At 35.8% G+C, this 13,995-nt stretch overlaps 1 pseudogene; it reads right to left on the reverse strand.

The window, feature by feature from the left end:
- LOC102476789 (60S ribosomal protein L30 pseudogene) overlaps nucleotides 1-9,957 on the reverse strand; it is a 25,072-nt pseudogene extending 15,115 nt beyond the window's left edge.
- Between the last annotated feature and the right edge of the window lie 4,038 nt (nucleotides 9,958-13,995).

Below are 13,995 nucleotides of genomic sequence, written 5' to 3' on the forward strand. Positions count from 1 at the left end.
TAATACATTATATGTTAAATATATATCATTTAAATAATTCATAACTAGTAAAGAAAGTTTTCCTTTATCCAAAAAATAATCTTGTAATTGAATTGAATGAGAAAATATTTTTCACTTTTTTGGAGTTAAATATAGCAACTCTTCTTGGAAACTGTAAAATTTACTGCAATTGTTCTCTTAGGAAAGTTTTATCTGCTAATTGGCATTGGGTACTTCATAAACCAGCTGTCACCTAATTACAGAACTTGAAAATATTTTAAGTGGTTTTACTCTGAATTGAAAACCCTACATAAGACAAACGCAATTGTTATTATTTTTTTAAACACTAAAGCACATAGTTTCAGTTCTTACTTGATTTCATGCACAACAAAATCTGAAATAAAATGAAAATTCCGTGTAAGTTACGAATGAGAATAGAAAAGAAAATTCAATTTTTTGAGAGTAAAAAAGACCCTAAATGTTTGGGGGACTAAATGGTGTTTTGAATGACATTTTTCCACATGCATATTCGTTTCACTTAGACTCTTGAAACTGTCAAGTGAGACAGAATGCTCGTTTACTGGAATGAAAAACAAACCATCTATGTTGTTTATTTCTAAATAAGTTTTCTCTAAAATAACATCAGCATTTTTTATTCAATTCTAGAAGAGATTTCCACTTGTCATGCTTTTAGAAAATAGATTCATATTTTATTCTATAATTAAGTTTAAAAATAGTAAGTTGTTCAAGGATAATATGCAGATTGCACCAAAAGTTAGCTTTGTGTCTTCAGATGCAAGCCATTTTATGTAAAAAAAAAAAAAAAAATTATAAAAACTTAACAATATCTAAACTTATAAAACCTAAAAACTTGAATTGTCAGGTTAGATATTTGAATATCCAATAACTATTAGAATTCAAAATGGTTTCTTTTCAGTGTTGGTGTATTAAATGGATTGGAATTGATTTGTTATAATGAAATAACATAAACTATTGCCTATTATAGATATGTAACTCTCAATTATATCTCAGATGTTGGCTTTTTTCATGTGTCTAGCTTTAGCTGAAAATTTGTGAGAATGTATGAACATTTTCATAGCACCATGAAGCACATACTTAAACCACCTCTGCCTTACTTTTCTTTTACCCATTCTTTGTAAATCTCCACATATTTTACCATATCTTTGTAAATCTCCACATCTTCTCTGTAGACCCTCCCATTCGTCTCTGCGATTTATCAAATTGGTTCATCTTTTTGTTCTCATTTCTCAAATTCACCTTTGTTTTCTCTATAACATTACGAAATCTATTCACTTTTCTACACATACACTATTTTTAGCTATCTCTATTTTCCTCCTCCCTTAATAAAGAAGTCCTATGGGCCATAGATTTTTATAGCAAAAAACAATTATTGAGATATTTCAAAATTGAAATTCATTCATACTCAAGATAAATTATGACACACCCTTAAGACAGAAATGTTTACATGTAATTGCATGTGCTTAAAATTAAGCGTTTAATGCAGATTTTGGTTTATAGAATCATTGAGCAGTAGCCCATGGGATTCTATATACTTAACCCCCACCTCACAGTTTTATCTATTATTAGTATTTCATATTATTGTGAGATAGTTGTAACTAAAGAACTGTCAGACCCACTGATAGCAAACAGTTCCTGAGTTGGGGGGCAAGGATTAAAGACAAGAAGACAGGCTAGAAATGGGAGAACTGCCAGTCAATACTGGTTAGCCCTGAGTGTACTTTATTGCTGATATTTATACCACTCCAGAGACTTCTGTGAATTTATATACACTCCAGAGACTTCTGTGATGTAAGGTTTTAAGTCCTTACTGAATTTATCAGGTTATTATAACAATACCTTGGAACATTCAGTTCAAAACAATCCCAAGACATTCTGCTCATAACAATCCAGCCACCCAAGGCCATGCCCAGATAAAGACCCTGGTCTAATTCTCTCTCTCTCTTTTTTCTTTTCTTTTCTTTTTTTTTTTTTTTTTGCTATAGGGCGCGTGTGCTCGCCAGACAGAGCCAGACAGACACAAAGCGAGAAATCCCCCCCGCCCCCCCCGGGGGGATGGCCACGCCGCAATCCCTTCTCCTGTGTTCTCCTCTCAGGATCTTGGGCACGCACGCACACGTGCCCGGCATGAGTTTTAAGCCACCGGGTCCCAGACACGAACCGCAGTCAACTACATGGGAGTCCAGCAACATAGCCATTACGCTAACTGCTGGTCCCGACCCTAGTCTTATTCTGATGGTCATGTCCTGCACATTCCTCATGTCTCCTCTTTGGCTCCCCACAAAGAAGCAATATTTGCAAAGTATTACTAAATGTAGCCTATAGCTTACATTTAGGTTCACTCCGTTCTATGAGTTTTGACAAATACATTTTGCCATGTATCCACCATTACAATTTCCTACAAAATGATTCACCACCCTAAAAATCCCCAGTGTTGCACCCATTTACCCTCTCCTTCTCCCCTGTAGAATACTTATCAACTACTTACTTTTTATTCTCACAATAGTTTTCCCTTTTGCATAATGTGATATAGTTGGACTTCTACATTATGTGTGTAGCATTTTTAGTCTGGATTTTTTCACTCAGAAATATGTATTTAAGACTCCATTGTACCTTTTCAAGTCTTGATAGCTCATTTTGGTGATATCGTTGTTAAATAACATTTTATTATGGATATACCACAGTTAGTCCATTCACCTATTGAAAGACATCTTTGTTGTTGCCAATTTGAGATAATTTAGAGTAAAGCTGTTATAAACCTTTATATACATGTTATGTGGACACAAGTTTGCGGGTAAATTGAATAAGCATCACAGGAATGGAGTGGTAAGATATGGTATGCAAATGTGTAATGGGCATTTTATAACCCTATGCTTGAGTCTCTGTTTTACAGTGGATTTCTGGACCTGGACTTTTATCTCCACAATGGTTCTCAATGTTTTTGCCCTTCAGGTAAACCAAAAAGTCTAGGAAAGACTGGAATTCATTAATTTCTCTTCCCCCTGTTAGATGGGTCTTTGGTAAAAATCGATTCCCATGCTGTGTTAGAGGGTAGAAGATATGGTACCTTTCCTCAACCATCATAAAAGTGATGGGAGCCAACAGAATAACAAATGGTTAACAAGAGATAAAACTAAATTTATTTCATTAAAGTTTTGTGCAACACGGGAACCTTCAGAAATGAAGACGTAGAGAAAACTGTTGTTACGCTTAGATTCCATGAAGAACAGACACTCACGTAAATGTATTAATAATTGGGCAGAGGGGTATGTACTAACGGTAATAAACTGAGGAGGAAACCCAGCGAGGTCTGTGTAGATTTTTCATGGACTCTGTGTTACTTTTCTTCCTCCAGAGTATGGGACAGGACTCTCTGGAACACGAATCTTCAAGGGATGAGGGAGAGAGTGACCTTGTCGAGTTTTATGAGTTGCTTTGGGGGAAGAAATATTCTAATTTCTATAACCCACCTGGAAGAGTTGTTTCTCAGACTTACTTTCGGAGAGAAAAATAACAGGACCAGGGAAGAAGGAGAAAGTCAAGAGAGATCTTGCTTCCCAGGCCTTTCCAATATCCTTTGGTTCAGAATATTCAGCATCCCTACTTGCCAGACTTTACTGTTGCCAACTTTACTGTTGCAAAGTCCTCCCACCTTTTTCTTCCCTAGAGCAGATTAGACAGTTTGCTCTCTCTCCCCTATTGTAATCTCTCTGGCACCTGAGGGGAAAAGGTTAGAGAAATGGTGGTGGTGGTGGTGGTGATGGGGGTTAGAGGATGATGACTGAATGGTTATAAAACTTAAAATAATACAATCCTTAAGATCCTCAGCTTATACAAAAGCATAGTGATAGACTCTGTCTTTGACCAAACACTACTGGAACTTTCCTAAACTCTTCTCAACTAGGCTCTGATTTTAGAGCTTCTGGGTTCTCCTCTACATAATCCAGTTTTAGCAACAATCCTAAACAATGGAAGGTTATTGTTTAACGGGTACATAGTTTCAGTTTGTGGTGATGAAAAGTTCTGGAGATGGTGGGGATGGTTACACAATAATACAAATGTTAATAATGCTCCTGAACAGTGCAATTAGTAATGGTTAAGATGTTAAATTTTATGTCTTTCACTACAACAATAATAAAAATCCGACTAAGTCAGTTTACCAGAATCCCTGCCCTCAGTATTTTACATCCCCTCGGTATTGTCTGATTACGAAGACCTGCCTTCAGCAAAAGTCCTGTTAGGTGAGTTTAGGCAGAATTTCCTCTTTGTCCTGATGTTTCTTAATAATTTCCTTCCATTTGCCCTATCCTGTTCTTTGGCTATAAATTTCCATTTTCCTTGTTCAGAGTTGAGTAATCTCTTCCCCCTGCTGCAAGAGACACTGTGCAGTGGTCTTTACATCTGTTGCAATAGTACCCCCTCCTTAAATAGTCTTTTTTTTTTTTTTTGTCATCTTTAAGTGTCAGGAATCATTTCTTCCGTAACAGTGGTTGCAGGATTGTAAATAAATCATATAGTATAAAAAGTATGAATGCACAGCGGAACTCTATAGATTTTTACAGAATCAAGTTTTCCTGACTAATTCTCTCAGTTAAACATACACATTCATAAATGAATAATAAACTATTAGAAATAAATTACACAAATGCTCCATTCACTTATCATCTATTAGGCTTTGGTTATTTATAAAATTTGAGGCTAACTTGGTTTCCTCATGTTGATTAGATGGAACAATAAGAAATTTCTTTTTATGAAGGAAAAATTGACTTCATATTGATAATATAAATTTTATTTTAGTCAACCTAAATACAATGTATTTAAAATAATGGACTTCCTGGAGGGGTAATTTGGGCAGCTTTTTATGATTTAGCATCTTATATAAAATGTAATAGTAGTTATTATAAATAAAAATTATCCAGTGTATTAACTAATTAAAGCCCAGGGGTTTCAGTGTCATGATTTTGGAGAAGTGAATAAACTTAAGAATAACTTATAATTTTCCCTCTCCCTAAATTTATCTTCATATTTGAAGGGATCTTGTCCTCCAATTAGTATCTAACATTGCCGAGACAAACAGAACAGATGCATGTTCAGCCGAATATAGCACATAAATATGCATTGCAATTATTTGTCTCTTACCTACCTTTGCAATTGTAAATTATGGTCTCTTTAAATTAGAGTACACAACAGATGGTGAAGAGTTAGTTTAAAGTGATTTTTCCTTTAATATAGACTACTATGCCAAATGATCTCACACTACAGCCGTTTATTCATTCTCCACACCAATTTATTTACCATATTAAGATCTATTGGGTTGCATGGGCATTTCAGCCACACTTGTGCATTGGGAGTCTCACTTTAACAGGATTTCACTGTAGTGTACTCATCCTACCTAAAGAAAGGAAGAATGATGAATGTGGTGAGTCTAGGAAGAAATCATACTCTAAAATGACAAGATTTTGCAGGATATTAGATTTCCATCCCACTTTATTTTATGGCAAAACAAGATCTTACACATCCATGAATTTGATCATAAAGTGATGTTAACTAAAACGAGTTTCACAGCCATCAAACTAATGACCTGCAGAGGTACTTTAGATTCTTGATATGTAAATCATTACGTTTGTAAATAATACATCTATAGGACTGAATGTGGCACAACAGTACAGCATGAGGCTCTATGAGGCAATCCCACATAGAGAGGTCCCCACTTCAAGTCCAGACACCGTCTATAATAGTTATGGCACAATGCATATCTTTGCACGTAGCTCTGTAGTTTACTATTTTTTTTAGAATTAATAAATTAAAATAAATTTATTTATTTTAATTTGACCAGAGAGGGACAGAGTTAGAGAGAGAGAGAGAGAGAGAGAGAGAGTGAGAAATAAGCTGTTAGGTCCAAGACTCAAACCATAATTGGCCATGTGGGAGTCCAGCACCCTCAATCACCATGCCACCTGCCAGCCTCTATGTTTATATTTTTAATAGTCATATAAAAGTAATTAAGTCACAATAGATGTTATGTTTCTCTGTTTTCCATAAACTGCATTCGTTTTTCTAAAAGAATTGTTTATTCAATTTTATTTATTATTCTTATTAGTTTTTTTTTGTTCTTGTTGTTGTTTTGTAATTTGACCCCAAAGATAGTGAGCAAGCGAGAGAGAAAGTGAGAAAGCAAGCTGCTAATGGTCTGCTCAGACAATGGTTAGTGATGTGGGACTCTGGTGTCTCAGTCACCACACCATCTGCCAGCCCCCAAACTGTACTACCTTTTAAAAATTATTACACTGAAATAGTTAAGAGTTTTAAATGCCCTTTGAAGAAGAGCATTTGTTTCACCTCTCCAATTTACTTTACTTTTAGTTTTTTCAAAGAAAGAAGAGTCTATATTGAAAATGTCTTCCAAAAGTTTATGAAAAGTGCATCTTTTTTTTTTTTTTTGAGAGGTTTTTGCTCTAGGGTGCATGCACTCACCAGAAAGACAGAGAGAGACAGAGAGACAGAAAATGAGAAATCACCCCCCAGGGGAGATGGCCACTCCGCAATCCCTTCTCCTCCATTCTCCTCTCGGGATCTTGGGCACCCATTCACATGCACCTGACATGAGTTAAAGCCACCAGGTCCGGGACTCAAACCAGGATCGACTACATGGGAGTCCAACAATGTAGCTGTTATGCCATCTGCTGGTCCTGGAAAGTGCATCTTATTGACAGAACTCTATTTGGATTTCAATTTTTTTGAACCAAATAAATTTTTACTATAATTCCAATTTTTCTCATGGAATTTTTTGTAAGAAAGAGATTTTTGCTATAGAGTGTATAGGCAAACACTTGCCAGAGAGACAGAGAGAGAGAGAAATCAAGAAATACACCCCCTCCTCCGAGGGAATGGCCATACCACAATCCTTTCTCCATTCTCTTGTGATATGGGGCACACACACACACACACACACACACAAATGCTCAGTGTGAGTTACGTTTTCTTTTTCTTTTTTGAGAGATTTTTGCTATAAGGCATGTGTGCTCGCTGGAGAGAGAGACAATGAATGAGAAATTACTCCCCACCCCCTAGAAAGTATGGTCAGGCTACAATCCCTTTTCAATTCCCTTCTCAGGATTTTGGCATACAAACACATGCGCTTGTGTTTCAAGCCTTTAAGGCCAGGACTTGAACTGAGTTGGCCATATAGGAGTCTAGCACCTAAATTACTATGCCGCCTGATGGCCCCCCACGGAAATTTTGAAGTCCAGTTTAATATTTATCAAAGTCTGTAATATTTGTGAATAGATATGTAGTGTGTGTGTGTACATTTGTGAAAATTACTGTCAAAGGGATTTGTTGGCTAGAAATTATTGAAATTTGAATAGTATTCACCCCTTGATTCTAATTTTCGCTAAATTATACAACTTCACTACATGACAGAACACACCTTTGAAAAAGTGTTTTTTCTTTGAAGACTTATTCAATATTCAAAATATGCTAAAAAGTCCTTTATCAAGAATATCAAAATAAAATGACTCCAAACTTAAGAGTATTTTACCTTGATAAATAAAAGATTAGACTTTAAAGATGCTGGGTCCCAGATGCCAATTTAAGAATAAAAAATATGGAACAAGACAAAAAGCTTTCTGGAAAAAAAGAAAAAGAAAAAAGGATAAAGTAATGACATAATGACATAAAGAAAAAATGTCATTGAAGTGAAAAACTTCAGAAATAGATTACTTGCAAAACAGCATATTGTTTAGTATGGATATTAATAGAAAATATTTAGCATATATTTAGTATTCATTTGTAAACAATTTAAGATTGACTATCCATAATTTGCATTTGAAATAAATGTTCTCACACGAGAGCACTAGAGTTCAAATAATTTTATTAATTATTTATTTTAAATTTACTACAGAGCACTTGTGCTTACCATGGCAGGGGGAGGGTGAGAGAGTGGGAGGGGTGGTGATTTCTTACTTTCTCTCTCTGACTCTTTCTGGTGAGTAATATTTTTTAAAAAACACTTGTGACATTGGACCAACAGTTAGCGTAATGGCTGTCGCTGGACTCGCACGTAGTCGACCACGGTTCGAGTCCTGGACCCGGCGGCTTAAACTCACGCCGGGTGCGTGTGTGTGGGGGCCCAAGATCCCGAGAGGAGAAAGGGAGAGAAGGGATTGTGGCGTGGCCATCCCCCTGGGGGGTGATTTCTCACCTTTCTGTCTCTCTGTCTGGTGAGCGCTCGCGCCTTACAGCAAAAACCTCTCCAAAAAAAGAAAAAGAAAAAAGAAAAACAAAACAAAACGAAAAAACACTTGTGACATTATTGGCAACCTAAGATGCTAATCACAACCCAGCCGGAGACACATTGCAACAAGATTGTCCTGAATGAGTGCTGCACAGTTTTTAAGAACCAGGTATCTGGGGATGTCTATGAAATCCATAATGTGATAAGCTTGGATTATCAATTGAGCAAAATTCCTTCTTTCTCCTCTCCTGAACTAGTATGAATACTTGTTTCTAATGACTCCTATTAGTAGAAATTTAGACGTTGAAAGAAATTTCTGTAGTTAATTAATTTTTTTTTTGTAGAGGTTTTTTGTTGTTCTTGTTTTTTTTTTTGTTTGTTTTTCCTTAAGGCACACACACTCACAGGACAGAGAGAGACAGAGACAGTGAGAGGGACTGTGAGAAATCACCCCCCAAGGAGGATGGCTATGCTGCAATCCCTTCTCCTCCATTCTCCTCCCAAGGTCTTGGGCATGCATGTGTGTGCGGCTGCATGAGTTTCAAGCCACTGGGTCCAAGACTCAAACCATGATCAACCATGTGGGAGTCCAGCAACATAACCACTATGCCATCTGCTGGCCCCTCTCTATTGTCTAAAATGAACCATGTTTACTCAATATTCCCTGGATTGTTTTAAGTTTTAAATTAAAAATAAATAACACAAATGTTCCTTTGGAAATTAGATCAAAGTATTCATCAAAGGAAGGGTATTTAGTAATACTAGATTTCAGTTTCTAGTGCTACTTCTCTGACTTTTACTAGTTTATTTACATTTGACTACTAATTTGGGGCAAAAGTGTGTTTTTTGTTTTTACACATTATAATATAAAACTATAAATTAGTTTCTTATAATAGAGATGGATTTATTTTGGATATATAAAATACAGGTAATTTTTCACTATGTTGTTACATGTCTTTATTAAATAGCAGGCACAAATATAGTTCAATAAAAATTTAAGTTCTCATATAAGATATATAGAATAAGAATCTAAATTGACTTTAGTGGAATTCTGCATACAAATTCAAGATATATATTTATTTTTATTAAATAAATTTAATAAAGATAAGGCGCTATACAAACGAACTGTATTACAGATAATGTACTATAATAAAAAAGTGATAAATAGGCAAACACAAATCATAATGACCTACTCTTACTTCCAAATTTGATAATTCCTGTATTAAGTTCAACCGAACCTCTAGGAGACAAAAATATATCAAAGTGTTCTCTAGGGTTATAATGGTAAAATTAATTAAAGTATACATGTACACATTTTTTAGCTTTATTTTATTTTTATTATTTTTAACAAGTTCCTGAAAAATTTATTAAAGAAAAATGTTTCATGGTTTATTTTTCACCAGTCTTTTGGCATGCTCTTAATGGTATCAGAATCACCTGGATCAGTGATAGCCAGTGTGACACTCTAGTATTTTCCACATGCTGTGCCCAATTCGATATTATTGCCACTGTAGTGATGGACACCAGTTTGGGCCAACGTAGTACTCTATTTCAGACTTCCTCAAAGCTGGGCAGTTGTTGGCGAGGATGACCAACTTCACTTCGCTTTGTATGATCATCTTCCGAGTCCGCTTGTAGGCCAGCACACACTTCCCACTTTTCATAACGAGCTGGAACCTGGAGTTGGTTGACACTAGCGACATTTTTCCTCTCTTTGCAGCCACCATCTTCCTGCCTTAGGTGCAGGACAGCCCCCAACCAAGGGCAGCCACCAAGATGGCCAGGGAGCAAGAAGAAAAAGCAATGTGTTTTTTTCTTCTTTTTTTTTTTAGCTTTAGAATTGTTTCATTCCCTCTTTGAACTTTCTTGAGATCTTCTTTCAATCCTTACATAAAAGATACACAAGCACGCATAATGTCAGTTCTACAAAATGTTTCCTTTATAGTATGGAACACATCTGGAATGTGCTGTAAAAACACTTTGAAATGATTAATGGTATTCGTTATAATAGTCTACTGACCAGTTTAATAGATATAATGAAAAAAGTCATTATAAGAGTTTATTAAAAAATGAGATACGTGGTTCCTATTTAAAATGAACATGCTTGTTAAAATATGCTATTCCCAGCTTTAATCTCATGAAATAGAAGAGGAGCGTGTTGCCGTGACCTGCATGGCTGAATGTGTACTTGAATGGGAGAGGCAGTGGATTGGCACGAAACACAGGCAACCAAGTAGGAAAAACGAGGATCCGGTGGTTCAGGGAACTCTGAAGGAGGTAGCCACAGTGCTGAGCCGTTCCCAGGTTTATACTTCTATAGGGCAAATAGGGGAGGGAGAAGCAGAAAGCAAAGTCAGTTTTCTGATGTCATCGGCTGAAGATGTGCCTCCTCTGCTGTCTTGTGGTTCTAGATGAGCTTTCTCTTCTCATCACAGGCCTTCCTTGGCTAACGCAGAGTTTCCTTCAACCAACCCTGCCCTGTAGTGTTGTCACAGAAGAGAAGAATCTTATTCTTGTTAAACCATTCCCTGGCCCTGAAGCATCAGGACAAAGAGTGTTTCCACTTGTGTTTAAAGGTCACTATTATGTTGCTCGGATCTGGCCTCTCCCTACAGCGTGTGAATGGTAGATGAGTTCAGGTCAGAAAAACTTAGAAATATTCCTCCGGGTTACATAGCTAACCTTTTTACAGAAAAGCCAATGAAAGAATACAATACATTGTTCTTCATTAAATACTGCAAATTCCTAGTTGAATAAGCAAAAAAGTTTGACTTGTAATTAGACGTTATTTTTGTTGCTATGACATTGACTGTAAGACCAATATGCTTCACTGGTGTACAAATACATCCTCTTTATTTCTTCCTATAATGCAGAAATCACTACTGTCAATATGGCAATAAACAGAAGTTACAAAAGGAAAAAACTTCTTATTAATATTCATGCTGCTAAAACTATTGAAATAAACCTACATCTTTGAAACTGAGGGGTGAGAAAGCCCCTCTAAGGGGTATAACTACATTGCAATTCCTTCTTCTCCATTCTCCTTTCAGTATTTTGAAGTGTGTTTCCAGGGAAGACACAATGTTGGAATGTAGATAATTATAGAAGCATATACACATTGGGGTTATAACTAGTCCATTCTTTCCTGTCATTTGACATGATAAGCATAGGGTCTTAATACGTTTGGTACAGTTAAAAACACAACAAGTATTATTAGGAGTTATGAATTTTAAGGAAAGCTATTCAGTCCACAAAAAGTATGGTTGATCTGAAATTTTCTAATAAGTTTATAAGTTTTTTTTTTTTTTTGAGAGGTTTCTTACTATAGGGTGTGTGTGCGCACCAGAAAGAAAAAGAGAGACAAAGAGACAGAAAGTGAGAAATCACTCCCAAGGGCAATGGTCACACCACAATCCCTTCTCCTCCATTCTTCTCTCGGGATCTTGGGCATGCATACACATGTGCCCAGTGTGAGTTTAAGCCACTGGGTCTGGCACTTGAACCGCAGATGGACTACATATGAGTCCAGTGACATAGCCATTATGCCATCTGCTGGTTCTAATAAAGCTTCTGAATATACAAGTAAGCTCTCTTCTCAAGCAGTTTAAGTTGAGGGATATTTGAAAGCCCTTAAAATCCCAAAGAGTTTCTTTCTGATGCCCTGTGTACTTTATGTATCTTTGTGATTAATGGTGTAATTTTTTGGTGCAGTTGCCACAGCACTTTACTCTTCCTGGTACTTATTAAATATGTCAACTCTGGGCAAGCTGCCATACTTCCTTATGCTTGTTTACTTCATACATAAAATAAGAACAATGATAATATTTAATAAGGATATTATGAGAATAAATTAGATAATATATGTGAACACGTAGCACAATCCTGGTTTTTTGCACATAATCAAGAATTCCAAGCTATTGCAATTATGATTTCTATAGAGCTATTGCTTCTCTTCTCACTTGATTAAAAAATAATGGTTATATCATCTTACATTTTCAACTTGAGCAACATATGAGGTTGATATCTTCAAAAAGATAGGAAAAAAGCTGAGAAAGAGTCCTAGGATTTCTTTTTTAAAAAGTATCTTTTAAAAATTATACTACTCAATTACATACATGGATCTAATCAGGAGATGGTTTAGTACTAAAGAGAGTTTTATGAAATATAAAATTTCACTGTGGATACTGTAAATGTGGCAAGAGCAGTTTCTGGCTTCTGGGAGTAATACAGAAATATCAAGGCAATGTATATTAAATTCAAACTTAGTATAGTTGTTAAAGATAGAAGACAGCAAAAGAAGACATAGCTACAGAAATTACTTTTTTTAAAAAAATTCGCAGTTGAGTTTAATGTCATCCATGTCATGAGATGATTACTTGACTTAGAAAACCTTCAAAGATAGAATAAAGTTAACTAAAAGGTAATTGGGGCAAGTATTTAAAAGGATTTAGCTTGCAAAATATGTAACTTGCATTATCTGAGCACTAAAAGATTATGGAGTCCAATCTTCTTACTGGAATGATGAGAATATAGACGTCCCCCAGAGCGGAATGATCTGACACAAGTCATATACGTAGTCTCTGGTAGAGATGGCAACAAGATGAGTGTCGCAAAACTACCAGAGAAGATGTCCTTTTTCAGTATCACTCAGGAGAATTTAATAAACAAAGACTAAACTTTATCTTCAGTTATTGGGGAATCAATGTGGTTACAATTTATTGACTGCTCTAAATTGTGAAACTCTTGTAGGTATTAAAGGGGTATGGCTTTTTTAGAATAGTTCATCTAAGTAAGAGATGACTTTTTTTCTGGGAGCTTAGGTATTAGGCCATTTCAATCATTTTCTAATTTTAATAAAGCAGTTACCATGAGGATAAAATGAATTAAGGCATCAAAATTCCCAAGGTTTACCTGACAATTTTTATCTCTGGTTGATTAAGAGAATAGTTTGATACACCATTTAGATTTTATACTCTAAAACTGAAATAACCATTGACTTCTGAGAGTAAGTAAGAATTGAATGACTAAGTTGCTCTGAAATGATTCTCTTACTAACATTAGGCCTCTCACCATAGTTACGTAAAAATAAACAAATTTATCTGAATTAAATCACTATTTTAAATATTTATATAGCAATCATGGCATCTAATTATTAATTACTCTATTTAAAACCATTTAAAAGTGCATTAAAGAAAACCATGCCTTATTTTCTTCGATGAGCACAAAAGTTTCAGTATTGTATAATAAGTGGTATCATACTGATTTAAAGAAACAAAAACTTGGGAACCAGCAGTTAGCGTAATGGCTATGTCGCTGGACTCCCACGTAGTCGACCGCGGTTCGCGTCTCGGACCCGGTGGCTTAAATCTCACGCCGGGCGCGTGTGCGTGCGTGCCCAAGATCCCGAGAGGAGAATGGAGGAGAAGGGATTGCGGCATGACCATCCCCCCTGGGGGGTGATTTCTCGCTTTCTGTCTCTATGTCTCTCTCTGTCTGTCTGGCGAGCGCACGCGCCCTATAGCGAAAACCTCTCCAAAAAAAAAAAAAAAGAAACAAAAACTGCACTTGTATTTAGTATTGCCAAAGACGTGTTTCTAAATCTAGTTATAATTTTTAGATAAAACAATTGACCCAACACTAAATATTTTTTCTTGTTATTTTACAATTTTCCTTTTTCTTTTTTTTTTTTTTTTTTAATTTCTATAGGGCGTGTGGACTCACCAGAGAAAGAGAGAGAGAAA

Source organism: Tupaia chinensis, unplaced genomic scaffold (genome assembly GCF_000334495.1).
Source record: "Tupaia chinensis unplaced genomic scaffold, TupChi_1.0 Scaffold150006_1, whole genome shotgun sequence".
NCBI lineage: Eukaryota > Metazoa > Chordata > Mammalia > Scandentia > Tupaiidae > Tupaia > Tupaia belangeri.